This window comes from Pipistrellus kuhlii, unplaced genomic scaffold (genome assembly GCF_014108245.1).
Source record: "Pipistrellus kuhlii isolate mPipKuh1 unplaced genomic scaffold, mPipKuh1.p scaffold_m20_p_3, whole genome shotgun sequence".
Classification (NCBI taxonomy): Eukaryota; Metazoa; Chordata; class Mammalia; order Chiroptera; family Vespertilionidae; genus Pipistrellus; species Pipistrellus kuhlii.
In genome coordinates this window covers 116,605,787-116,632,925 of record NW_023425529.1, presented here as the reverse complement: position 1 = coordinate 116,632,925, position 27,139 = coordinate 116,605,787, and the positions used below count along the sequence as shown (strand labels likewise).

The window sequence follows — 27,139 nt, the reverse complement described above, 5'->3', positions numbered from 1 at the left end:
TGCTCACCCCCAACTTTCCTCCTCTGCTTGCTTCCTTGCCTCCTCCCTCCCAGTTGTCCTGCTCATCCCCATATCAAGCAAGATAAATAATTGTATAATAGTAACCTTGTTTTAAAACATATGCAATGCTAATTTTAAGAGATGAAATGTTTTTAATTAAATAAATAAGCAAAACCTTAAGGATAAATTTTACAGGCATTAAAAAGAATAGTGTGATATCATCGGCATGGTGGAATAAAAGTTTTCTACCATTTACTCCCAAAGAGCAGAGGTTTATCCGATCATCACACATGAGATAACTTTGTGAAAGCCCAGTGGAGAATTCTAGCACACAATTCCAGCAAAAGGGTCTAGGTTGAATATATTTAAAAGAGTAAGGGAATCAGTTTCCCTTTACTTGTGTTACCCTTCTCATAAAACCACACAGAGAACTTGGCCCTGATTTCTCCTGTAGGGAAAAGTGAGAGTGCATCTGGCTCCTCCAGCCGGGCATTATGCTGTCAAAGATATCCACTTCTTTCTCACCCCAATCAGGAGACTGAGTGTGTTGCACAAGCGGGGTGTGGAGAGGGCCTGGAAGAACAGCAGACCGGGCTCTCAGAGAGCATTACAAACAGGCAGATCCTAACTGGGTTGCAGACTCTAGCAGGCTTGTCTATCATGAGCTGCTGGGGGCATATTGCCCTTGGATCCCACCAACAGACCAATAGGTATTCTCAACGCTCCTATAACCCAGACAATTGTCCCCTTCCCCAATTTCATTGCTGACTTCCTGAGGACACTGTCCACAGCCGTGGGAGTAGATTTTGTAGACAGATAGTGATCATTGACACAACATCCATCCAACTCTGTGGAACTTGGAGGAACCACATAAATTTATGCATCTAGCACTCTCTAGATAAAAGGGAAGCTGTCAGCTCTCAGCCTGGCCTTGCAGTATGGAGAGAAGGCATGCACTCTTAAGAACATCCCACAAGAGAAAACAAGTGTGCAGCATTGTAGTCATAAAAAACGTGTGAGAAAATATCAGAATCCCTGACAGGGCTGGTGAAAGGTGTTAATTCTCCCAAGCCAGTCAACAAAGACTAGAAGAGGTGACTGACTGGTTCTTCCAATGTGATATGCATTGACACCAAAAGAACAGGCAACAAAATAAAAAATAAATAAAAATAAACAAGTGGAACTACATCAGGTTAAAAAGATTCTTCGCAGCAAAAGGGGGAAAAAAATAAAGAAGCAATCTCCAGAAAAGTAGAAAATATTTGCAAATAATACCGTATATCAGATAAGAGATAACACCTGAGGACATAGGAAACTCACATAACTCAATAGAAAACACAGGCAAATAATCCAATTAAAGAATGGGAGGGGACTTGCATAGACATTATCCCAAAGAACACCTACGTATGAATGGCCAAAAGGTACATGAAAAAATGCTCAGCATCATTAGTCATCAGGGAAATGCAACTCAAAACCACAATGAGATAGCGCCTGACATCTAATAAAATGAATATTATAAAAAAGCAAGAGATACAAAGTAGTGGTGAGGATATGGAGAAAGGGAACCCTGTGCACTGTTGGTGGGAATGTAAATTGATAAAGCCACTAAGGAAAACAGTATGGAGTTTTCTCAATAAATCCAAAATAAAACTACTATATGGCCTAGCAATTCTGCTTCTAGAAATACATCTGAAGAAATTAAATCACTATGTAAAGAGAAATCTGCAGAGCAGTGTTCATTGCAGTGTTATTTATGACACTCAAAACATGAAACAACCTGAATGAATTGTCCATCAATGATTGAATAAATTGATTAATGAATATTGTATATATATTACACTGTATATGTATATTTCAGCCACGAAAAAAGAAGAAACCCTGCCATTTGTGCAATAGTGGTAAAGCTTGAGGGCACTATGCCAAGTGAAATAAATCAAACAGAAAAGGACAAATACTGTGTAATCTCACTTTCATGTGGAATATAAAAAAATAAAGCTCATGTGAACATATAGTAGAATAATAGTTATCAGGTGCTAAAGGATAGGACAGTGGGGAGATACTGGCCAATGTGTACAAATTTCAAGTCAAAAGAAAAGTAGGTTCTGGAGATCTAGTGTACAGAATGGTGAACATAATTGAAAATACTGCATTATATATTTGACAGTTGCTAAGAGAGTGGACCTTATATGGTATCCATACAAACATACAACAGTAAGTAATCATGCAGGGTGATAGAGGTGTTAATTATTAACTTTATATGATAACCATTTCACATTATATATGTGTGTCAAACCATTTTGTTGTACAGCTTAGATCCATGCAATATTATATATAATTTATATCACATTTTAGCTGGAAAGGAGAACTTAAAGTAAAAACAATGTAAATAGATGAATAAGACTTGAAGAAAAAATAGAGAGAAATTATTAGTAGCATATTTTCCTTTGCCAAAGACAGTGAAAATGTAAAGAAATGTATAGTACCTATGTACTTTTAATTTGTTAACAACACTCAGGTATTAGAATTGATCAATTGATTAAATGTAGACATTAAAAGCTTAACCACTGAAAACTACATGTCTCAGTCCCTGAGAAAATTTAAATATCCTGATTCAGAAAGATTTTTCTATTAAAAAAAACCCTTAATGTAAAAAGTGTCTAAATTTTTAATTAATTATTTTTATTAGTATAAAATGATACTATTTTTAAAATTATAAAATAGTAAAAGTGCTCTAATTGCATCTTTATTTATCAATGTAATGATCTGTTGTCAATCTGATATTTTAGTATTTACAAATGCATACTAAGAACCAGCAACCCTTCAATTTGACAGTTTTATTCATATGAGATACTTTTAGCCATAATCTTCTAAATAACCACCTAGCATCACCACCGCAAAAATGTAGACATCGTAAAGAAACACAAACCAAGTCAAACAAACAACACACTAAATAACTTTCTAACTCAAACATATTGTTTTTATTCATTTGTTAAAGATTTGTTAAATTTTACCAGGATCCAAGGTTGTAGATATACAGGTGGCTTTACTTCAGCTTATTGTTTTAGATAATTTTGCTTTTCTTAGTGTATGTGTGTGTGTGTGGTGGGGGGGGGTGATTTTGCAAAGCATTTTGCATTTGTTAAACTAATACTTTGATTTTGGAAAATATCTTGGCCATTGAAAGGAGAGTGAAAATAATAAACACCCTAATTTTTAAGGATATGTTTTTCAAGTTATATAGCATATATTACCTGTCATAAATTTGTGAGGGGTGTGAGTAAATGTAGTTTGTATTCCACATTATTCATATAATAAGAGTCTCTGAGTGAAGGTCGTGGGTATCTACATTTTAATCACACACCCCAAGAGGTAATTAACAAACACTGTTTTGAGCACTGTTTTGATCACTGTTTTGTTCAAAATAGTACTCAAAGGCACATATGTTACTAAAATAAGAGAAGAAGTAAAAAGAAAATTGCCCCAATTAAATTTCAAATAAAATGATAACTCAGTATTATTTTTTATTTTGAATGAATAGAATTAAGGTTAATCAGTTTTATGTTTTGACGTTTTTCTATTTCTATTTTATTTTCTTGTGATTACAGGTAAAATGTAAGAGGTTGGCAAAGTCATGTCATCTACTCTAAGAAGGCAATGAATGGTTATGTAGATTTTTTTAAAATCACTTAAAATATATTGTATTTGGTTTCATTATTAAAGAATTCGGGGTGTGTGTGTATGTGTGTGTGTGTGTGTGTGTGTGTGTGTTTTCAATTGTCTAGGTTGTGTTGTGCTTATAATAATGAGGGGTATTGATTTTATTGATAAGAGTGTTTGAGTATTTTGGTCAGACTACTCTGAAATGAGTTCGCATAATTTGTCAATCACATAAGTTTTACTTGGTATCCTTTCTGCTTTTGTCAGTAAATGTTAGCTTCATATTTAAATCCATGTTCTCTTTTTCCTAGGCTCATTGCTAGACTATTTTTCTCCCCTTCTAGTGTACTCCAGTATGTTGTTATGACTAAATTTTAGCTTATGGGATGCCAGTCAAGTGAATGTTCCACTTCATGAGTCAACTCATTAAAGATTTTCATGCACACACTCTCATGCACTTGTTCTTGTTCCTGTTTGCAATCAATATCCAGGGGAACCTTGCAGTTCAAGCCTGTGACTCTCTATGACTGTGGATAAAACCCACAGACATAAGCATCCATAAAACACTGGAAAATGAGCTAGAAATGCACTTCTATTTTTCTTGACACATTATATCATTAAGATCATATTTATTGTGTTTCGTTTACTTATATACACACAAACATTATTAGAAATTCATGCATCACATAATATTTTATTTTAAATAGCCTGTATTAAAACATATTTCCTAATGTTTTCAAAGTATTTTTTCATAATGAAATTGAGGCTAATGAAACTGTAATATGGAGCTTTCTCCCCTTCCCCCCCCCTTCCCTCCCACACACAGGAATACAGAAATCTGGAAGAAGCACCAGCCCAAAATATACAGTGAAAACAAGCTGAATGAACTGCGAGTCTGCAGCTTTGCTGAACATATCAATTTCTGAAGGTTGTCGGGCAAGCACTTGACACGAAAAACGAAGGTACTGGTGGTTCCCACTGGGTGAAATGAAACCAGAGCCCTCATTTAACCAGGGCAGCTATACCTGGACACCAGAGAAAAGAGTTCAGGTTGGGTGGCTGGTGAATAAGTAGAGACAATGTTCACTGGAGAGAAAATGATGCTCTTGGAGAAACAATGTTTTGTTCAAAATAGTACTCAAAGACACCTATATGTTACTCTTGGAACCTGAAAATATAGGGGAAGTGCATATCATCACACAGCTTTTCTCTAAAGCCCCACTAGGCACTCACAGAAAGGTGGGTAGAGCCCCGGAGTCATCTTCCTCATGGTGCATAACCACAAGAGGAGAAAAGAAGCTACCCTGATTGGGCAATGAAAGTCCACTGGAACTTCTTTCCCATAAATCCCCTTTGGAACAAATAACTGGTGAAAGTCAACAAAAACTGTAACCAATAGGGAGGGTACTGGTGGGGAAAGAATCTAAATAGATACTTCTTCAAATAGGACATACAGATGGCCAACAGACTATGAAAGGATACTGTTTATCACTAATCATCAGAGAAATGCAAATTAAAAACACAAGGAATCACTGGCCTGGTAACTCAGTTAGTTGGAGCTTTGTCCAGTACATCAAAAAGTGGTAGGTTTGATTTCCTGTCATGAAACATACCTAGGTTTCTGGTTCAATCCCTGGTCACGGTGCATACAGGAGGTGACCAATTGATATTTCTCTCCCTCTTCTCTCTCTCTCTCTCTCTCTCTCTCTCTCTCTCTCTCTCTCTCTCTCTCTCTCTCTCTCTCCCTGTCTCTCTCTCTCTCCTCCCCTTCTCTCTCTAAAGAAATCAATAAAAAGTGTTCAACATTACAGTCGTTACAGAAATGCAAATCAAAACCACAGTGAGATACCACTTCACTCCCACTGTGATAACTGCAATACATTTAATAAATAAAAAATAAAAATAGAAATAACAAATGTTAATAAAGATGTAAAGAAATTGGAACTGCAGTAGATTAAAATTAGAAACTGGAACTAAATCTTATGTAAATAAATTGTATACAAATAGTAATAAAAAGGGCATTGATATTAAAAAAAGATAAACAAAGAAACATTGTATAAAACACAGAACAAAATAAAGCTGGAATTACTATATATACAGACAAAGTAGACTTCAGAAGAAAGAATATTGTTAGGCATAGAATAAAAATTACAAAATGATAAATGCATCTATTATCCACTAATACATAGAAATCCTAATATGTAGTCTCCCTCAAAGAATTTCTAATATGTAAAGCAAGAAATTACAGAAATGAAAAGAGAAATAAACAATGCACAAATATATTTCAACTAGTGACCCAGTGCACGGATTCATGCACATTGAAAGGAAATTAATTAGAAGGTGGCTGGTGATTGTGGGACTGGTAAAGACGGGCTGAACAAGCCCTGGAGCCAGCCTCCCACAATTGGCTCCTTGGCTGGCTGAACTGGGGTGGCACCATGGCGTGAAGGGCATCTGTGAAGTGAACAGGGGGTTCCTCCAGCAGGTAGGGTCCTTCTGCCTGGCCTGCAGGGATTGGGCCAAAACTTGCTCTCTGACATCCCCCAAGAGGAGTGCAAGAGAGCACTCTGCAAGGTTGCTGATATACAGGGTGTGGAACATAAATGGAAGTGTGCAGTAAACCATATTCGGGGCCGAGAGTGCCCCAGCAACAACATAACCCACAGTCAAAGATGGAATCGCATGGCCTAGGAGGAATTGGGTTTCTTCCTCTTTGGTTTCAGGGTGTGTCACCCAAGAACTGCTGCTGTCAAGTCACTGCAGCTCTGCAGCTCCTGTGTTGAGCATCTGCCCCCTGGTGGTCAGTGTGTGTCATTGCTACAGGTGGATGGACACAGCATATTAACCTTTACAGTGGTGCCTCACACAACGAACTTAATTCTTTCCAGGAGCAAGTTTGTTATGCGAAAAGTTCGTTATGTGAAACGCGTTTTCCCATAACAATACATGTTAAAAAAAATAATTCGTTCTGTAGCATAAAATATGCTAAGATTACATAAAAAAAAGATAAATTTTTTGTTATTATTTTTATCTAGATACTCCTTTGGCTACTTTGGCTGATTTGATTGCATCCTTATTTGTCAAAATGGTGAAAATGGTGGTCGGTCTTGCTGAGGCCAAACTCTTTGACGAGGTCACACTGTTTTACCCCACATTCACTCCTTCTAATTATTTCCTGTTTCATTTCAACAGAAATCACCTTCCTGCTTTTTTTAGAAGACATGATATAAAAAAAATATTGAGTTTAACTTAAAAGGACGACTGCCGTGATACGTGCGTAATTTAATTCGTAATGAAGAACGATTGCCGCGATACGTGCTTAAGTTAAGCTCAGTGACTAACGACTGCCTGCAGTGCCTGCGCGGAAGGATGCAATACATTGGCAGCAATCGTGGAAGCTCGGGCGAAGCAGTCGTGGAAGCTTGGGCGACTTCGTTGTGTGAAACGAAGTTCGTTGTATGAATCATGAAATGAAGTTCGTTGTGTGCAGCGTTCGCTGTGCGAGGCGTTCTTTATGCGAGGCACCACTGTGTATATACATATATATATATATATATATATATATATATATATATATATATATATATAGACTAGAGTAGAGGTGTCGAACTCAATCAGAGAAGGGGCCAAAATCTAAAATCCAGCCTAAATCGCGGGCCGAATGGTTTACTGAACAGTCATAAACTGTCATTGTGATGGAAACGCAGAGGAGTGCAGTGATGACAGCGCGGTGCAGGCCACATTGCAAGGCCTGGTGGGACAGATTTGGCCCGCGGGCCTTGTGTTTGACACATGTGGACTAGAGGTTCAGTGCACAAAATTTGTACACTAGAGAGAGTATCCCTCAGCCCAGCATGCATCCTTTTCAATCTGAGACCCCCTCAAGGGATGTCCGACTGCTTGTGAGATTGAGCATAAATGGGCAGTTGGACATCCCTCTCACAATTCGGGACTGCTGGCTCCTAACCACTTGCCTGCCTGCTTGCTTGCCTGACTGATCACCCCCTAACTGCTCCCTTGCCAGCCTGATTGCCCCAACTACCCTCCCTTGCCAATCAGATCACACACAACTGCCCTCCCCTGCTGGCCTGTTCACCCCCAACTGCCCTCTCCTGCTGGCTATCTTGTGGTGACTATATTATGTGGACATTTCTTTAATTCTTATCAGCTGAGCCCGAGGGCACTGGCAGAATTCTGTTACCAGTACTGATTTCTTATCTTTATCCATGTGATTGGAATCAGGAACAAATAGGACCTTGACTTGATATGCTAAATTTTGTACCAAAAAATGAGGAGCTTACCCAGATCTTGATGAATAGGATCTGGGCACACCTGAAACTCCTTTTGACCTTAAACTCCCCTTTGGAAATCAATAAATATGCTGTGTTATCTGTGGTGAGTGGAACTGTCTCTCCATCAGAGAGATGGAGCCTACCTAGTGCCCAGCTTTATGAATCTATTTCTGCCTCTTGTCTCTTTCTTTCTCTAATTTCTTCATCCCCAGTCCCTCCACTCAGGAACCTGTCGTTTTTCTGTGGGGGACTCAGAAAACAGAGAAAATGCCCACTGCAATCTTATAATGTCGTGGGGATGGCCATTGTGTGACAAAGTGGGGCAGCCATCTTATGGCAGCCATTTTGTGATGATGTGAGGCTGGATATCTTGTGACAATGTGGGGGCATCTTTTGAGGACATGGGGGAAGCCATCTTGTGACGACATGTGGGTGGCCATCTTGTGATGATGTGAGGGCATGAGGTCCACCTAAGCTTTTATTAGTATAAATTCTTGACATCATTCTTCAAGTAATTAATGAAAGTAGGCAGAACATCAGTAATATATGGATTTCATGAAATATAATATTAACCAACTTGGCCTAACTGCCTTTATACAACACTTTACCCAACAACAGAATACACATTTCAATTGTTCAAGAAATAGTCAACACTATAGCTCATAGTTGGACCCATAAAAATAACTTCAGAAATTTAAAATTGCAAAGACCATAACAAATTAAAATATGTCTATAAATATCTGCAAAATCCTCAAATATTCAATATTTATAAAACAAGGTACTTTTAAATAACAACTGTGTTAAGAAAGAAATCTCTGAGGATATTAAAATATATTTTGAATTGAACAACATTGAAATGCAACATAAAATTTGTCAGATGCACCGAAAATAGTGCTTAGTAGAATATTTATAGTATCAAATTATCATAGTGGTGAAGAAAAAAGAGCTTAGGTAAATGAGATCTTACTTAAATTTCCACCTTATTAATCAAAAGAAAAAAGAACAAATTAAAGCAAGCAGAGAAAAGAACATTAACAGCACAAGCCAGTGAAACTAGAAATAGAAAAAACAATAGAGAATATCAGTGAAAAAAAATGTTTCTTTTATAAAAAGTTAATAAAATTGATACAGCTTCTGGCTACTGAACAAGACCCCAGATCCCAAAGTCATTAAAATTATAACAAGAGAATACTATAAACAAGTATATACATACAAAGTCAACAATTTTGATGAAATGAGCCAATTTCTGAATAGACAAGAACTACCAATATTCAATCAAGATAAACCTATTACACCAAGAACATGCATCTGGGAAAAGATAGTTTCTTCAAGAAATGGTGTGGTAAAAATTGGATATAAACATTCGAAGAATTAAATTGGATCCTTATTCACAGTAATACAAAAATAAACTCAATAGGGTTTAAAGACTTAGACATAGACCTGAACCTATAAATGACTACAGAGAACTATAGGTATAAAACCTCTTGACATTAGTCTAGCAATGTTTTTTTTAGATATGACTTCAAGACATAAGTAACAATAACAAAATTTGACAAATCAGATTGCATCAAAGTATAAAGTTTCTGCAAAGCCAAAGAAGCAATCTACAGAGGAAAGATACAACTAACAGAATGGGAGAAAAATATTTGTTAACTATATATTTAATAAGGGGTTAATATTCAAAATATAAAAGGAACACAAGCAACTCAACAGCAATAAAATAAATAGTCTGATATAAAAATGGGAATGGATTTTAATAGACATTTATCAAAAGCAGACATACAAATGGTAACAAGTGCTTGAAAAGTGCTCTACATCAGTAATCATCAGGGAAATGCAAATCAAAACCATAATGAGATATCGCTTCATACCTTTAAGAAAGGATATTATAAAATAAAAAAAATTAAAAAGGTAGCAGATAACAAGTGCTGGTGAGAAGGATGTAGGGAAAGAGAACCTTTGAACACTGGTGCTTGCAATGTAAATTGGGCACCCACTATGGAAAACAGTATGGAGGTTCCTCAAAAAAAAAAAAAAAAAATGAACAATAGAACTACCATATGGCTAAGCAACCCCACTTCTGGATATGTATCAAAACAAAACAAAAGACTAATTTGAAAAGATATATGCATTCTTATATCATTGCATCATTATTTACAATAGCTAAGACATGGAAGCAACCTAAATATCTATCCATGAATGAATCAATAAAGTCTGGTGTACATAGCCCTAGCCAGTTTGGCTCAGTAGGTAGAAAGTCGGCCTGTGAAACAAAGGGTCCCAGGATTGATTCTGGCCAAGGGCATGTACCTTGGTTGCAGGTTCTCTCCAGCCCAGGCCCTGCTTGGGCTTGTGCTGGAGGCAACCACTGGATGTTTCTCCAACAGTGATATTTCTCTCTGTCTTTTTCTCTCCTCTACTTTCCCTAAAAATTAATGGGGAAATATCCTTGTGTAAGGATTAAAAACAACAACAAATAAAAAAAACAAAACGCATGATATATATACACAAGAGGCTTGTTTCATGAAGATTCATGCAATAGACCTTCCTTCCCCTGGCTGCTGGCACCAGTTTTCCTCTGCTCCCCCCGGGACTCAGGCCTTTGCTTCAGTTGCAGTGGAGAAGTCATGCCTCCTCAGTCTTCAGTCAACTCCAGTCTTCAGTTTTCACTCTGTGCCTGCATATGCAAATTAACCTGCCATCTTTATTAGGTTAACTTGCATAATCACTCCTGATTGGCTAGTGGGCATCACGGAGATATGGTCAATTTGCATGTTTCTCTTTTATTAGTGTAGATAGATAGATAGATAGATAGATAGATAGATAGATAGAATAGATAGATATACAATGAAGTATTATTCAAGCATAAAAGATGATAAAATCTTTCCATCTGTGAGGGTATTATGCTAACTAAAATAAGGCATAGAGACAAAGTTAAATATCATATGACCTTTTTAATATGTGGTATCTAAGAAAAAAAAATGGACAAAACAAAATACATACAAGCTCATAGATAAAGAGAACAGATTGGTGGTTGCCAGAGAAAAGCAGGGTTGGGGCAGTAGAAACAGGTAAACATAATTTGTTTAGTTTCAATAAATTGAATAAAATTTAAAAATAAACATGGAAGATCATAAAAGTAATAATAGGATAATAAGTCATTTAGATAAGGACAAGTGTCACCTTGTTCTCTGAGAGTAAAGAAATATATTGCTTATGATATATATATATATATATATATATATCCTCAAAGGAGGATGAAAAATCATTAATAATTAATATCTTATGGCTTTAAGGTACAGAAACAAAATATACTGAGAGGTGATAGGAAAGTAACTTTGAAATAATATTTAATCTTTTAGAATTTTCAAATATGTTGGAAAAATATAACAGTAAAATAATTTTCAAAAGCAGTATGGTTCATTTGAAAATACGATGAGCTTATTATTTTGAAATAGACTACCTCAGGAAGTTCCACAAAATTTTATAGCAATGACCCACAGCTCAAAAACTAATATAAAAAAAAAAATGTAACATGGGATGTAATGTGCTTATTTTAGTAAAAAAATACTTAGAAAATATATATTTGTACAGTACCTTGATTTATGTAGAAAGTAATTTCAGAAAAATATTTTTAGAGCTAGTCCTTGAAACTATAAAATTGGCCATTGTATACATAATTATATTGTACTAGAGACCCAGTGCACAGATTTGTGCACCAGTGGGTTCCTTCAGCCTGGCCTGCAGACATCTCTTGAGGGGTCTCTGATTTTGAGAGGGCACAGGCCCAGCTGAGGGACCCCAATGGTGCACAATTGGGGCCAGGAAGGGACTGTGCGAAGGCTCCAGGTTGTGTCTGGCTCATGTCACCCAGTCCTAATCAGGCCAGCCTGCCAGGGAGGGACCTTGGGAGGTTGTCTAGCCAGTTAGGGATCATAGAAGAGATCCAGGACATGTCCAGCCTGTCTCACCCAGCCCCGATCAGCTGGACCCCAGCAGCAAGCTAACCTACTATTTAGAGTGTCTGCAGCCTGGTGGTCAGTGCATCATAGCTACCAGTCAAACAGTCATTTAGGCTGTTATATATAGGTAAACAATTTTATTGTGTAAGTAATAACTTTTTAAGAGTGGAAGAAAGTAGTGTGTGTTTCGAATGATGCTTTAGTTGGGGAGAGAGGAATTTAACTAGTTAACTAATACATTACCATTCATGTATAAGTAGCATTTCAGTGATAAATTAAATAAAATAAATGCTATAGCAAATTAATTTTTATAGTGCTGGTGTGTATAGTGAAATTGATGTCAATAGTAAATTAAATAAAATCAAATTTCTATTTTATGATTAATCTTATATTTACTAATCTTAAAGTACATAATAAAAATAGTACATAAAGTGTGACCTTTGCATTATAATACTAAGACAAATGCATTCATAGTTGAAGAAATGAGTGTATAAGTGGACTATTTATGTGTATTTTTGAGCACATACTTAGAAAGGATTTTACTTTTACTGAATTTAAAATGAAATAAGAAATATCTGTCTTACGTACTCGGTTCATGATACAACATCAATTAGAAATGTTTAGATATATGCCCAGAAATGATGTGAAATTTAAAAAAAAAAATCTGAAGAAATTTATTTAAGTTCTATAGGTAAAAGAAAAAACAAACAACAAAAGACAACTTTATCCCAAATATTAACTCATTCTTGTTTAATCTTACTAATACAGGCTAGCAATGTTTGATGTGTTGCTAAGAAAAGAAAGTCCAATAAAATTATTAATATCAGTGTTGAATAACTTTTAAAAATCCTTCTTATTATACTGAAATAATAAATAAACTCCAAACCTCAGTAGCTTAAAAAAACACAAACATATATTTATATTTCTTGCTTTTGCTACCTATCCACTGAGGTTTGCCTAGGAGTCTACCTCCTATTTTGTTTCCCTAAGTAAAAACAAAATCCAATTACTTATAATAAGTAGAACCAGTGAAACAATATATTTTTCCCAATCTTCCCAATAAACTTTCCATCACCGTACAACTTTTCCCTGTTTTCTTCTTCCAGGCGATAACCATTTCTTCAGAATACATATAGGTTGTGAATAAAATGAAAAGGGGCCTTTTTACCACTCATCTGCCATTAATTTCCTGCCAGTGGAGAGTGGTCATTTATAAAGCTACAGTTTTCTAAATAATCAGCACTATTCTTCCTGGAGTTGCCAAAAGCAGCCTTTGAATTCAAAGACCATCTAGCAAAATCTTGCTTAGCTGTGAAAATAAGCCTGAGGATGCTCCACCAAGCATACAGCAACCAGCTACATCATTTACTATAATCCACAACAAAGAAGCTTTTAAATAGAAAAGCAACTGAGTTGGAAACTTTTCCTTATGAGCAATAGTAGCAGCAAGGCAAGGGCCAATAAATGAAAGCAGTACAGTGGTTCACAGAACCAAAGTGGTGGGGGCATTGTGGTGTGTAACGATGTGGTACTAGTGATCCCTTTCAAAGGGTCTGTTTTGGAATATTGCTGGAAAATACTATTATTCTCCAAAAGTTACTTATGTGCTACTTCACCAGCAGTAAGAATTATTGACATCATTGAAAATGACAGCACAAATAGTAACTTAACACAGAAATGTCTAAGCATGACGCTTTCTCTCTTGTGTGTGTTTGCTGTGAAATTGATACAAAACTGATTTCCATAGTTGACAGATTATTTTAAAGAAAGAGAGGTACATTTTCAATTTTCAGCAAATGTACCATATGAAAATCATGATACATCCAGGAAATACAAGTAATGACTATCATGTGGATGGTAAAATAAATTCTATTGTAATAAATAAACAAACAAACAAACAATAAATAAAATGTTTTCAGTTACCTTTGTTACCATGATAGTGGTGCTATTTGTGAGTAGAGAAAAAACAGAAAGTATGACATACCTTATTATGCAATCCCCAAACACACACCAAAGACAATTAAAAGAGATATATTCACTATTGGAAAGGCAATATAAAACAGTGACTGAGGGGCAGATTTCACATCGGAAAACCCATGTTTAAAGTTACAGGTTTTCTACTAACTAAGGAGTGGTTTCATGTAAGTGACTCCACTTCTCCAAGCCTCAGGGTCTTCATCTGTCATGTGGGAAGTTAATATCTGGCTCATTGTGGCTGAGTATTTAGTAAAATACTATAAATATAAAGCCAGCATTTGCTTGATGAGATGGGAGTGATATTTATAATAGAACAGTATGACAGGATGGCCAATCAATTAGGGGTCTGTAAACCTTGGTTTATACCAATTAGAACATGAACTCACCTTTTTCACTTATCTTCAAATACTTCATTTTCCTTCTCTATAAACTGAGAGATGAGAGTATGTATTGTAGATAAGAATATTAAGATAAGAACATTAATTCATTCATTCATACACTTACACTGAGCATTTCCAATGAGCTATCACAGGGCATAATGAATACAAAGATGAATATGGCAAAACATTATCCCCTCCAGATCTGAAGTGTCCAGTGAGGGAGTCAGAGAAGCAAGCAGCAGTACCAAGCAGCAGAGGAACCATCTTCACAGAGTATGGATAGAACACAGAGGAGAGGAACTAAAACTGCCAGAAAAAGTCAGAACTTACTTACCCTGAAATGCTATGTGTAATGGATCTTAAGAAGCATATATGTATTTCCAATGTAGTTGTAGGAGAGAAAAGTTAAATTGACTTCCAGAAGGAAGAACCAATGCAAAGTCAGGGATGAGTGAACAATACTGTTGAGTGAGCAGGCCACAGCTGCTGAAGTGAGCAAGTCCAATCTGGTCTGGGGGTCTTCTCTAAGGAGGCGATGTGGCAAGCTTTACAGTTACTTTTAGATATGAGGCTCACATTAAGATTTGGGAAACGACTCATGGAGAACTGTATGAAATGGTTGGATATGTAATAAAATCAGTTAACTCTTGGGAGACAAAAAGGAAGGAATTACAGAGGGTGGCCAAGTTTTTCATCCATCAATCTTTTGGAAGGACTCTGGTTTTGCGAAAATATTGAGTCAGTAAAGTAAAACAGACCCTTGTTAAATGTTTGGAAGAGAAATTGTGGTCAGCAGGCCCTGCACAATGTAAGGAGGCTAAATTGCCCCTGGGTCCACAGAGCACTAAGCAGCATCATATTTCCAGGTCACACCGCATAATCCGGAAGAAGGGCTGCAAGAAAGAAAGAGGTTGATTTTGCAAGTACTGACAGGATTACTGGTAACAGGGACAAGACTGTGAATACCAAGAAAAGTGATAAATCACAGCTCTGCTTTTCAAAATTCTTAACTCTAAAATTTCTTTAAAGCTACTGATTTTTATATCTTCTCCAAGCATGCAACCTAACAATGTATCTCAAAGAATGCATGTTATATAAGAAATGATATTTTTAAGATAAGAGGTAGGAAAGGTATTTACATTATTAAGTTTCCCATTCTATCACACATTTATAAGGGTTGACCTTGTCAGTTCTGTTCTAAATAAACTCTCGTTTAATACTCCGGCTTCTCAGGTTTTTGTTTTTTTATTCACTTCATCAGCTACAAATCAAAATCAAGACATAGATTCTCCCCTTCAGCTGAGATCCCAATTACTACTCATTCTCTCCTTTGAAGTAAGCATGATTATGATGCTTAGCAATCTCAGTAATTATCATGCAGGAGGGAAGGTGAATTATTCTTAGATGTTCCTTCAAAAGGATGAAAATTTGTAATACATGTCTCATAATAGTCTGAGAATTTTAAAACATCAGAACTATTTTTTCAAACCCTAGAGACAGGAAATTTGTGGCTTGGAAATTTAAAAGAAAGGTTTCTTTGAAGCATGTGATGGTGAGGGTAGGCATCATACTGAACTAAACAAATTATTGGAAAACTATAATTTCCCATATGTTAAAACCACATGCCTTCAGATGCAATCACATGCTAGATGTCAGGTAAGCAAAGTTCAATATAAAACCGTATTTTTTTACCTTTTTAATTCTCTAATACTGTAATAACAATGCTCCCAACACAATTGTTGTCATCTCAATGTGCAGGATTTAAAATGTAATATCACCATCAATGTATTTTTATCTTGGTCCCTTCTATTCAATAAATTAGGTTTTACCTATCATGTCTTATTCCATGTAACTTTTCTTTAAATCGTAAGTAATACATTTTACTTATTTAAAAAAAAAATACTTCTCTTTTGGGAATATCATGTGCTTAGCAAATTCTCAGGAAAGATATTTGTGTCGTAGAATGCCTTCCCAGACTTAATCAATTATTCCTGCTATAGAATAATATTTTAGGGATGTGTCAGAATATGCTACTAACAATATTAAGCGGAAGTTGCGAACCAGGAGAGGAACAAAAATAAACAAACACACATCCATGCACACATGTATATTTAAAAAACCATGAACAATTTTGCTATAGCACTTTGGTATAATAGTCCAATCTCCGATTCAATATGAAGTTATTTTCAGCTTCAGTGTTTAATTTGTTTAATTGTTAAACTTGAGTCAAATGACAGGCTTACCCACACTTCTCATAGCATCAGTTGCCATGACCTTTGCCATCTCTTCAGGAGTCATGCATAATCCTGTTCTCCTAGATGAGTCCAATCCTCATTGTGTGCATAGACTCTATTTTCTTGTCACATATTTGAAGACATCAAGACATGACACATAGCACCAATAATTTTTTGCTGGAAACCAAATCAGTTTCACTGAAAAAGAGATGTTGACAGGAAGCCAGGAAGGCTGGTCAACAACCTTAATTGCTCTAACCTTTAATTGAGATTATGTTAGCTGAAGCAGAATCTACCTTATTTGTCCTGTGTAAGTTTCTGTTATTTCCTGCCTAAGGGCTACATGTAAATTTCTGTTTATGTTGCTTAAGATGTCTTCCCCAAAGCCTCAATAAAAGGGGATGGCAGGGCCAGAGCAGGAGTAGTAGTTCTCCCACTAGAGTTGGACTACCGCCTGGCCCCCCAAATTGCCAAATTGAATTTCTTCAAGTCTCTTCATTTGTGTGTGGCCCTTCTCCAGAAGCTGAACCCTGAATTGGAACTCTTTCTACTCGGGCCGTGAAAGAGAGTCCTACAATATATCTGGCGCCTTCAACGCGGGGCTTCTGGAGGAGAAGATATTTTTCGCCTAGAGCGAAGAAGGAAAAATACACCGAGAAAAGGTGTGGAAGATTCACCAGAAAAAAGGTGAGGGAAATTCACCGCACTCAAAGCCCACGGCCAGCTGCAGAGTCGCGAACTGTAAGTAGGGTGGGAACGCCTTTTTCAGCCAGGCTAATGGGGAAGAATTAGGTTATAAATATAAAGTAAACTTTATTATAGATTTTTGGTTTGTAAACTTAAAGAATGTGGTTTCTTGTTCAAATTAAAATCTTAGTTTGTATTTGGAATTTAAAATCTGTAATAAGAAATGAGACTCCACTGCTGAAACCGCCTCTGGTGAGGAGAAATTAAAAGGTGACAGGAGAGGGCAGAGCCATCTGCTCTCCGAAAATGAGATTACTTAATGCTTTGTTTAAAAGTTATAAAAGAACTTGCAAACTAGGTGTTATCTTGGCCAAATTGGGTGCTAGTTATTACTCCGGAAAGCAAAAAAGAAAGAAAAAATTTAAGACCTGTCTTTATCTATTAAGCATGAAAAAATGTGTGGCCAGATCTGTTGAAACTTCTCCAAAAGTAAGCTTGATGTGGGGGAAGGAAAGAGACACAAGGCAATCCTATAAGGAAGACCACTCTCTCAGTAAGCTAAGGAATGTGGTAACTTGCATTTGAATGGCTACAAACTTCCTCCAAATTCCTGTGGCAAAATTTCTGTGGAAGTTTGCTTAATTATAAAAATAAAAAAATAAAGTTTAAATTTGCCTCATAAAAAATCTAGAGGACAAAATTGAAGCTCTTAATTGATTATGTCTTGTATTTTTCTTAGAAATGTAAAGTGTCATTAATCTAGGTCATGCAATATATATTTGACTTGGCAGCTTTAAAAGTTCAAAGTACAAATTAAATTGGAAGAAATTATATAGTTGTGGTAATTAAAATACCTAAAGTATAACTTGTTTTTGAGAAAATAAAAAGTGTGTTTTCTCTAATAATTAGGAATTAAAAATAAGTTGCTTATTATTGGTCTAATTAAAAAAAGAGGATTAATTCTGTGATCTCAACCAAATATTTTCTATGCAAAAACTAGTCTAAATTTAATTGATATCTTAAGATAATAATAAAAGGTATTATAATATTTAAATCTCATATGGATATAGATATTTGTTTGATGGTTTTTTCCATGTTAAAATTTCAAGGCCTTAACAGAGATGATTCTTGGAAAGCTCCAAGGGCCCGGAGAAATACAAGAAATTTATTCTCTTCTTAAATGATTTAAAACAGATTTAATAAACTTGAAATTGCATGGAAAGCCTTATCAAATAAAAATTAATAAATATAAATATTTTAGAAGGTTTATAGGCATGTATTATTACTGGCAAAGAAAAGCAGTTAACTTTCCTGGCGCATGGTAAAGAAGACGGTACAGACGCCTGACACCTGAGAATGTCTTTCTTGCCATGTTAGCAGTATTCATCTGTACGGTAATATTACCTGGGACAAATGTGGAAGTGTTTAGGACTTAAGTTCCTGACCCTTCATGGGTAAAAGTCCTTATGTGGGCTGATCCCTTGCCTAATGTAGTCACCAATAATACTAAACACCTTGGTCATCCAGGAGGAAAATGGGTGGGGCAAGGAAGTATAATTACACAGGTGTTGCCACCCAGCTTCCCTTTTTGTATGACACAAAATCAAACCACTGCTCCTTTGTGTATAAAATTAAAGAGAGGTTTCTGGCTTGCACCAAAAGTAGAGGAATATCACTACTTGCTCCTGGGAGAGGTGCAGAGAATGTAACTAAGACCTTGTCTATACAAAAAGAAATTGACAGCCAGTTTGAATTTGAATTGCCATTGGCTTAGAACAAAGAATATCCTTGCATGGTATTATTCTACAATGTCATTTATAATTTTTGATATTTTACAACAGTATATTGTACAATTATTCCAAAAAAAATTAAAAACCTAATTTTTGAATGTTTGGCAGCAATTTAAAAGGACATGAAAAGATTTAATCCCTTCCACTGTGTGGAAAGCCTCACTGGGAAGGCACTTGAGCATTCTATATTGGCCTTTCTTGCCTTATTTGCAAAGAGGGCCTCTCTTGTCACAATTCAATTGCCCACAGCTGTTGCTTGAGTTTTTAATTCATGCTGAGGTTAAAGCCTCATGGTGGCTGATACCATGGATCCGTCTCTCGCACAATGGCTTGAGCTGGGACCTCCCTGGAGAAGAAACCTGGGTTCCCCAAGATATGTGATCAATGCAGGGGCCCCGCCAGCAGGTGAGGGGATCCCAAGGCAGGTACTGGGCATGGAGGCCATAAGGGCATAGGCTACCAAGGAGACAGAACTGAACCTCACATCACCCTGCTTGGCCCCGGAGGATGGCTGGTTAGCCAATGACGGGTAAGATTCCTCAAGGGAGGGACAACCTAAGACAGGCACAGCCGCAGAGGGCCATCAGGAGAGGACTTGGGGACCAACAGAGGTGGGGCACAGATCCTCACCCCTCCAACGCTGTAGGGGCTTAAACACTCGCCCTTTTGAGGGATGTCTCCTGCCCCATGGCTGCTTCACGCTTCCCATGACCAGCTCAGATTGGGACCCAGGCAAAAAACAGATTTGGTCCAGCTCAGATTGAGACCCAGCAACAAACAAGAGACTTGGCACAGCTCTTATTGAGACCAAGCAACAGAGAAGTGGCTAATGGCGACTGTCCTACATCTAAATCCAGCCTAAATCTACGAGTTCTCAGGGCTTTCTCAAGGATGGATATAATCCTTTCCATTAATATTTACAGAGTAAACTAAAATTGTTGTTAAGGTACTAATTTGACAGTAAAATAGTCAAGTTTTCAGATTAATTTAAATTGGCTAAATAAAATGAGTTAATATTCAAGAAAATTTAATTGTACAACAGGCTGTTCCTAAAATATTAACCAAAATTTCTATTGGTAGTCCATTTCATGGTAAAATTGTTTAACATACAATAAACCCTAAAGCAGTCATAGTTTTAGTACAAAAAATTAAAATTTAAAAGTTATCAAAACAGCATTATAAAAATTTTTTCAAAAGCCTCCTAATAATTAAATAGAAAACAGGGGGATAGTGGAAAATACCATGTAAGAAAAAATGTCCTGTAAGTAAATTACATCTAGAAAATTTTTTCTTCTTTTGAAAACCAATTTTCATTTGTAATAACAGTAAGACAGCCATGAAAAACACACATAGTACCAAAATAAGTCAAAGAAAAATTGTTTGGGCAAAGAATTAAAAGTATCCCAAGTAAAATTTATAGAAAAGATTCCTTTATTAATTTTGGTCGAGATATGTTTGTATATTCTCAGAAAACAACTCCAAGACCATGTGGATTCCTGCAACAGAGAAGAATTGACAGGAATACTCCAGCTGTAAAGACAAGAGTAAAAACAGACCAGAGATGGAAGATGCTGACGATGCCTTGCCATACTAGCAGTGAGCAGATGTGCGCTGCAGGTTGTCCAGGACCAAACCAGAGGTCGGACCTGCATTGCCACCATTTTTCCACCATCCGGATACCATTGCTGACATGGACTCAGAACTGTTGGACATTAAAATTTGGACTCAAAAAACTGTTTGACATTGAATCTGGGATTCAAAAACTGTTGGCCCAGAAAGAAACTTACTGCACACTGATTTCATTTGACTCTCAGCATTGCTTGTTTCATTTTTTGTTTATTTCTAGTCTACATATGTAAAATTTTTTAAGGAAAGAAAACGGGGGAGATGCTGGAAACCAAATCAGTTTCACTGAAAAAGAGATGTTGACAGGAAGCCAGGAAGGCTGGTCAACAACCTTAATTGCTCTAACCTTTAGTTGAGATTATGTTAGCTAAAGCAGAATCTACCTTATTTGTCCTGTGTAAGTTTCTGTTATTTCCTGCCTAAGGGCTACATGTAAATTTCTGTTTATGTTGCTTAAGATGTCTTCCCCAAAGCCTCAATAAAAGGGGATGGCAGGGCCAGAGCAGGAGTAGTAGTTCTCCCACTAGAGTTGGACTACCGCCTGGCCCCCCAAATTGCCAAATTGAATTTCTTCAAGTCTCTTTTCATTTGTGCGCGGCCCTTCTCCAGAACCCGAACCCTGGATTGGAACTCTTTCTACGCGGGCCGTGAAAGAGAGTCCTATAATTTTTAATCTTTTTTTAAAATCTATTTCACCTTTTCTATCTATCTACATGAAAATACTGTCTCTGATTTTGAAGAATCAGTGGACAAATAACATATAAGAAATTTCTCTTAACACTCACATCCTCTTTAACTTCTGCCTATCTCCCTATTGATAGTCAAAGCAATAATAATAATAATATATTATATATTTAAAATATAATATATTTATAATATAATATATTTATATTTATAATATAAAAATCCCCATTATCTATTTACTTTCTTCAATTTTTCATTTTACCCTCTTTACCTCTTGACAGCAGTCTTCATAATACTAAATCTACTTGTCAAATATCAGTACATACTTAATTTTAATTGCACAAACATGTTTATATAAGTAAAAGTAGGTAAACTAATTTTGTCAATTTTTAAACATACAAATTTGGAAAACATACTTTACTACATAACGGAATTTCAGTTTTAACAGATACCTCCATCACCCAAATTAGTCTGTTATATCAAGACCTTATTGTATCCTACCTAATAAAAGAATACTATGCAAATTAATCATCACTCTGCTACACCCACAAGACACCCCCACCAACCACGTCCACCGACCAATCAGAGAGAGTATGCAAATTAACCCCAACCAAGAGAGCAAGAGGGAGGCTTGTGTTTTCCCAGACAATAAAAGAAGTCAAGTTTCTGCCTGACCTTGCCAGTTTAAGCCTCCACTCAAGGCTACAAAGTTTCAATTATAGAAGGTAAACAAACCCAAACAGAAATGGCTGCTGGCCACAGAGCGAGCAGGAGGTTTGGCTCCGCTCTAGGCTACAAAGTTTTAATTGTAGAAGGTAAATAAATCCCAGATACCAGGACCTCTGCTTGGGTCGCTGGGGGACATGGCCATCCTGCAAACCACCACAGGCCCCTTACTCAGGCCACCTCATGCCCCAAGGGAACTCCTACCCTGATCTCGGACACCCTTCAGGGCAAACCAGCTGGCCCCCACCCGTGTACCAGGCCTTTAACCTATCTAATAAAAAAGTAATACGCAGATTGACCATCACTCAACACAATATGGCTGCCCCCATGTGCTCAAAAATCTGCTCCCATGTGGACACAAAATGGCCAGCAGGGGAGGGCAGTTGGGAGGTACCAGACCTGCAGGGGAGGGCAGTTGGAGGTGATCAACCCTGCAGGGGAGGGCAGTTAGGGGTGACCAGGCTGGCAGAAGAGTTAAGTTGGGGCAAACAGGCTGGCAAGGGAGCAGTTAGACATCAATCAGACTAGTATGGGAGTGGTTAGAAGGTGATCAGGCTGGCAGGCAGAAGCAGTAAGGGGCAATCAGGAAGGCAGGCAGATGAGCAGTTGGGAGCCAGCAGTCCTAGATTGTGAGAGGGATGTCTGACTGCCCATTTAGGCCCGATTTCACCAGGATTGGACCTAAATGGGCAGTCAGTCATTCCTTGAGAGGTTGCAGATTGGAGATGGTGCAGACTGGGCTGAGGAATACCCCCCTCCCACCCCTGTGCATGAATTTCATGTATCATGTTTCTAGTTGGCATATAAAGCACAACTGATTTCTGAATATTTATTTGTATCCTTCTTCTTTGCTGAATTAATTTATCAGTTCTATTAGTTTTCTGATGGAATCTTTAGGGTAAGAAATTAAAGCAGATATAAATAAGTGGAAGCATACACTGTGTTTATGGATAGGAAGATTTAACATCATTAAAATGTCTATACTTTCCAAAATAATCTACAGATTCAAAACAATTCCTATCAAGATATCAATGCTGTATTTCACAGAACTAGGAAAGTTATCCCAAAAATTTATATAGAATCACAAAAGACCCCTGATAGCAATAGGGATCTTGAGAAAAAAAGAACAAAGTTGGAGGAATTACACAAACTGAGAGCACACTATTCTCCAAGGTGGTAGTAATCAAAACAACTTGGTACTGACACAAGAACAGGCATATAGATCAATGGAACAGAACAGAAAGCTCAGAAATCAATCCATGTCTTAATGGTCAATTAATATTTGACAAAAGAGGTAAAAGCATGCAATGGATTAAAGACAGTCTCTTCCATAAATGGTGTTGGAAAAAATTGGACAGCAACCTGCAAATAATTACAACTAGACCACAAAAGCACACCATACATAAGACTAAACTCAAAATGGATAAAATACTTACATGTAATTCACAAAACTATAAAAATCCTTGAAGAAAACATAGGCAGTAAAGTCATAGGCATCACTCAGACATATTTTTGCCAATATGTCTCTGAGGTAAAGGGAAACACAGGAAAAACATAAATGGGACTCTATGAAACTGAACAGCTCTGCACAACAAAAAGAAGCCATCAAGAAGACAAAAAGAGAACCCACTATATGGGAGAACAAATTTGATAATGATTCACCAGATAAGGGGTTAATCTCCAAATACATAAAGAACTTATACAACTCAACACCAGGAAAACAAACAATCCTAAAAAAATGAGCAAAGGACCTGAGTAGATACTTCTCCAAAATAGATGGATAGATGGCCAATATACATATGAAAAAATGCTCAATAGCACTGATCATTAAAGAAATGCAAATAAAAACTCCAATGAGGTATCACCTTATGTCAGTCAGAATGAAAACTATTAATAAATCAACAAATAAGTGCTGGAGAGGATGTGGAAAAATGGGAGCCCTAGTGCACTGTTAGTGAGAATTCAATATGTTTCAGCCAATATTGAGAGCAGTATGTTGTTTCCTCAAAAATTAAAAGTGGAACAGCCCTTTGACCAGAAATTCTACTTCTGGGTATATATCCTAAGAATCCCAAAACACCAATCAGAAAGAATTGTTCACTGAAGCATTATTTACAATAATCTAGATCTAGAAACAGCCCAAGTGTCCATCAGCAGATAGATAAGTGGGTAAAAAAAGCTGTGGGACATTTACACAGTGGAATACTATGAGGCTGTATCAAAGAAAGAGATCTTACCTTTGGAACAGCACGGCTGGACCTGGAATTTATTGTGTGAAGTGAAATAAGCCAATCAGAGAAAGACAAATACCACATGATCTCTCTTAAGATAAAAATAAACTGATAAAAAAAAAAAAAAAAAAAGGACCAGAGGCATGGATAAATTGTGCAGATATCAAATGAGAGAAAAGTAGAGAAAATGGAAAGAGGTCAACTAAAGGATATATATGTATATTTGCATAACCTATGAAGACAATGGAGACAGTCAATGTGGTGAAGCCCTAGGTGTTTTTTTTTGGGGGGGGAGGTTGAGAGCAAGGAAAAGGTAAGCAAAGTGAGGAGGTGAAGACGATATGGGTAACACCTGTAACAGAGTCAACAATAAAAAACTTTTGAGAATAACTTTAATGACTTAATAACAACTGATGTTTTTCCTATATTTCGAAGTCTTGATGACCATTATATAAAATCCTCCAACACTTAAACAAAAACAGTGTTAATGGCTTTTCACAATTGACTAATTTTTAAAAAATATATTTTATTGATTTTTAACAGAGAGGAAGAGAGAGAGATAGAAAGCTAGAAACTTAGATGAGAGAGAAACATCGACCAGCTGCCTCTTGCACACCCCCTACTGGGGATGTGACCACAATGTACATGCCCTTGACCGGAATCAAACCTGGGACCTTTCAGTCCACAGACCGACGCTCTACCACTGAGCCAAACCAGCTTTGGCTACAATTGACCAATTTTTATTGCAAATCTTCATCATAGCAATATTTACTAAGAGTTTTTAATGGTAAGAGTTTTATTTTAAATTTTTTTTAATTATTATATATTTATAAAAAAATTTCTGGTCTTCATTTAATGAAGATAAGAAATTCAAGAGTGATATAATTTCATAGTTCACTCTGAATATTAATTTTTGTATGAAATCATTAAAGTAAATTATTCATAATTGAGACAGAAATGGAATTTACCAAAATTAGATTTAAAAATTAGATCAAGTCATATTTTTATTAAAAATTATTGTTTAAAATCCAGTGCGTGCAATGCTTCCTTCTAATAAGTATTCATTTATAAAAAATTAGAGATCCAGTGCACAAAAACACATAATCTATATACTCACTCAATTTTAAACTGATTTAAACTGAATTTTAAACTGATCTATCCTGAAGAAAACAAAATGTGATCTTCTATACCATTTACATAATGCCTTTTTCCTACTTAAATCTTGAGTTTTACTTTCTACTACGGGGCCAGTGCACATATTCATGCACCTTGAAAGGAACTGTGGGGCATGAGGCTGCAGTGGGCACAGGGGAGGGTCTTGGCCCATCCTTCACACCTTTTCCCAGCCTCTTCTGCCACAGCCCCTGGTCCCACCTGCCAACACTGCTGACACTCCCACGTGCTGACAGTACCAGCCCTGCTCACATCTGCTGACAGCATGGAGCAATTGGGGCCAGCGCCAGCAGTGGGCGCGAGCAGCTGCTGCTACCCTGATAGCTCCTCAGGAGCAGGAGGAAGTGAAGAAGCCCTCAGAGGCAATTGTGACTGTCACCATTTACTGGCAGTGGGTGCAAGTAGCAGCAGCTCTAGAGCCAGCTGCAGGTGTGAGCGGGCCAGCACCAGCAGTGGGTGTGAACAGAGGCTCTGATGCCAGCTGCAGGTGCAGGTGCGAGCAGGGCCATCACTGGCAGCAGATGTGAGAGATGGCTACCAGCCCCAATTGACCCTCAGGAGCAGGGGGAAGTGGAGAAGCCCCAAGGGGTGATCAGGGATGACCGCCACTGCTTGCACCCACTGACACTGCTGATAATTTGGGGCCAAAGCCAGGTGCCAGCAGTGGGTATGAGTGGGGCTGTCACCAAAAGCAAGTGCAAGCACTCAGCAGGATCTTGGCATGTGGAAGAAAAGAATTTTCTGTAACTACCAGAGGCTTGCCTCAATGATAGTGACCAGCACCCCACCTTGCTCTGGCACCCCCGCTCACCTGCTCCACCGTCCTGCCATGGCTGATGCCCACCTTGTTCCACACTCTGCCATCTCCTGCCAATGCCCCCATGTTCCTCACGTGCCCCCTGTGTTCAGCACACATCATAGAGACTGGTTGTTCAGTTGTTTTGCTGTTCAACCTATTTGCATATTAGGGCTTTATATATATATATATATATATATATAGATTCATTAGATTCATCTAGTGTGATGTGTAAGCACATGGTCTGGCTCAGAGAAGATACTCATGTGAAATATATTATTAACAAATTAGTGAAAAGCAGTGAAAACATTGTCCTATTTATACAAACATTGACCATTGGCAAAGGATTTGGGACAAGATCATATCATTGTGTTCATATAAACTAGAGAATTGAATTGAATTTGTGCATGAGTGTGGTCCCTGGGCTGGGCCTGTGATCTGGGCCTATTGGGGTTGTCTTGTCCAGTTCCGATCAGGGCAGGCCAATCAGGGCCTGCCAGATGGGGGGAAGGACTGTGAGAGGTTGGCCAGCCGGCCAGGATATGGGACCGCCGGAGGTTGGCTGGCTGCGGGAGGCGCCCTGACTACCAGGGGGCAACTCCTGCATTGAGCATATGGTTATGTCCAGGCAACTGGTCATTCCAATCATTCTGTCAGTCTTTTATATATATGAATGTATAATTTAACTTGGGAAGTATTTGCATCTTGAACCGAAAATATGATGTTGCACTTCAAAACCTGTTTATTTATTTCTGTCCAAATTAAAGTAGTTTTTAAGATTTTTGAAATTGCATGTGTAGGTGATTTGTGCTAAACTTGTTCCCTTTAGTGCTTGGAATTTATGTAAATCAAAGCAAAATATTTAAAGAAGTAAAAAGGTTTTTTAAAAGATATATTTCAAATCCTTTCTCATGGAGCCAATAG

The 27,139-nt window shown here is 37.2% G+C and overlaps 1 pseudogene; it reads right to left on the bottom strand.

Annotated features, from left to right (window-relative positions):
- LOC118729638 overlaps positions 1 to 26,302 on the bottom strand; it is a 77,272-nt pseudogene extending 50,970 nt beyond the window's left edge.
- Between the last annotated feature and the right edge of the window lie 837 nt (positions 26,303 to 27,139).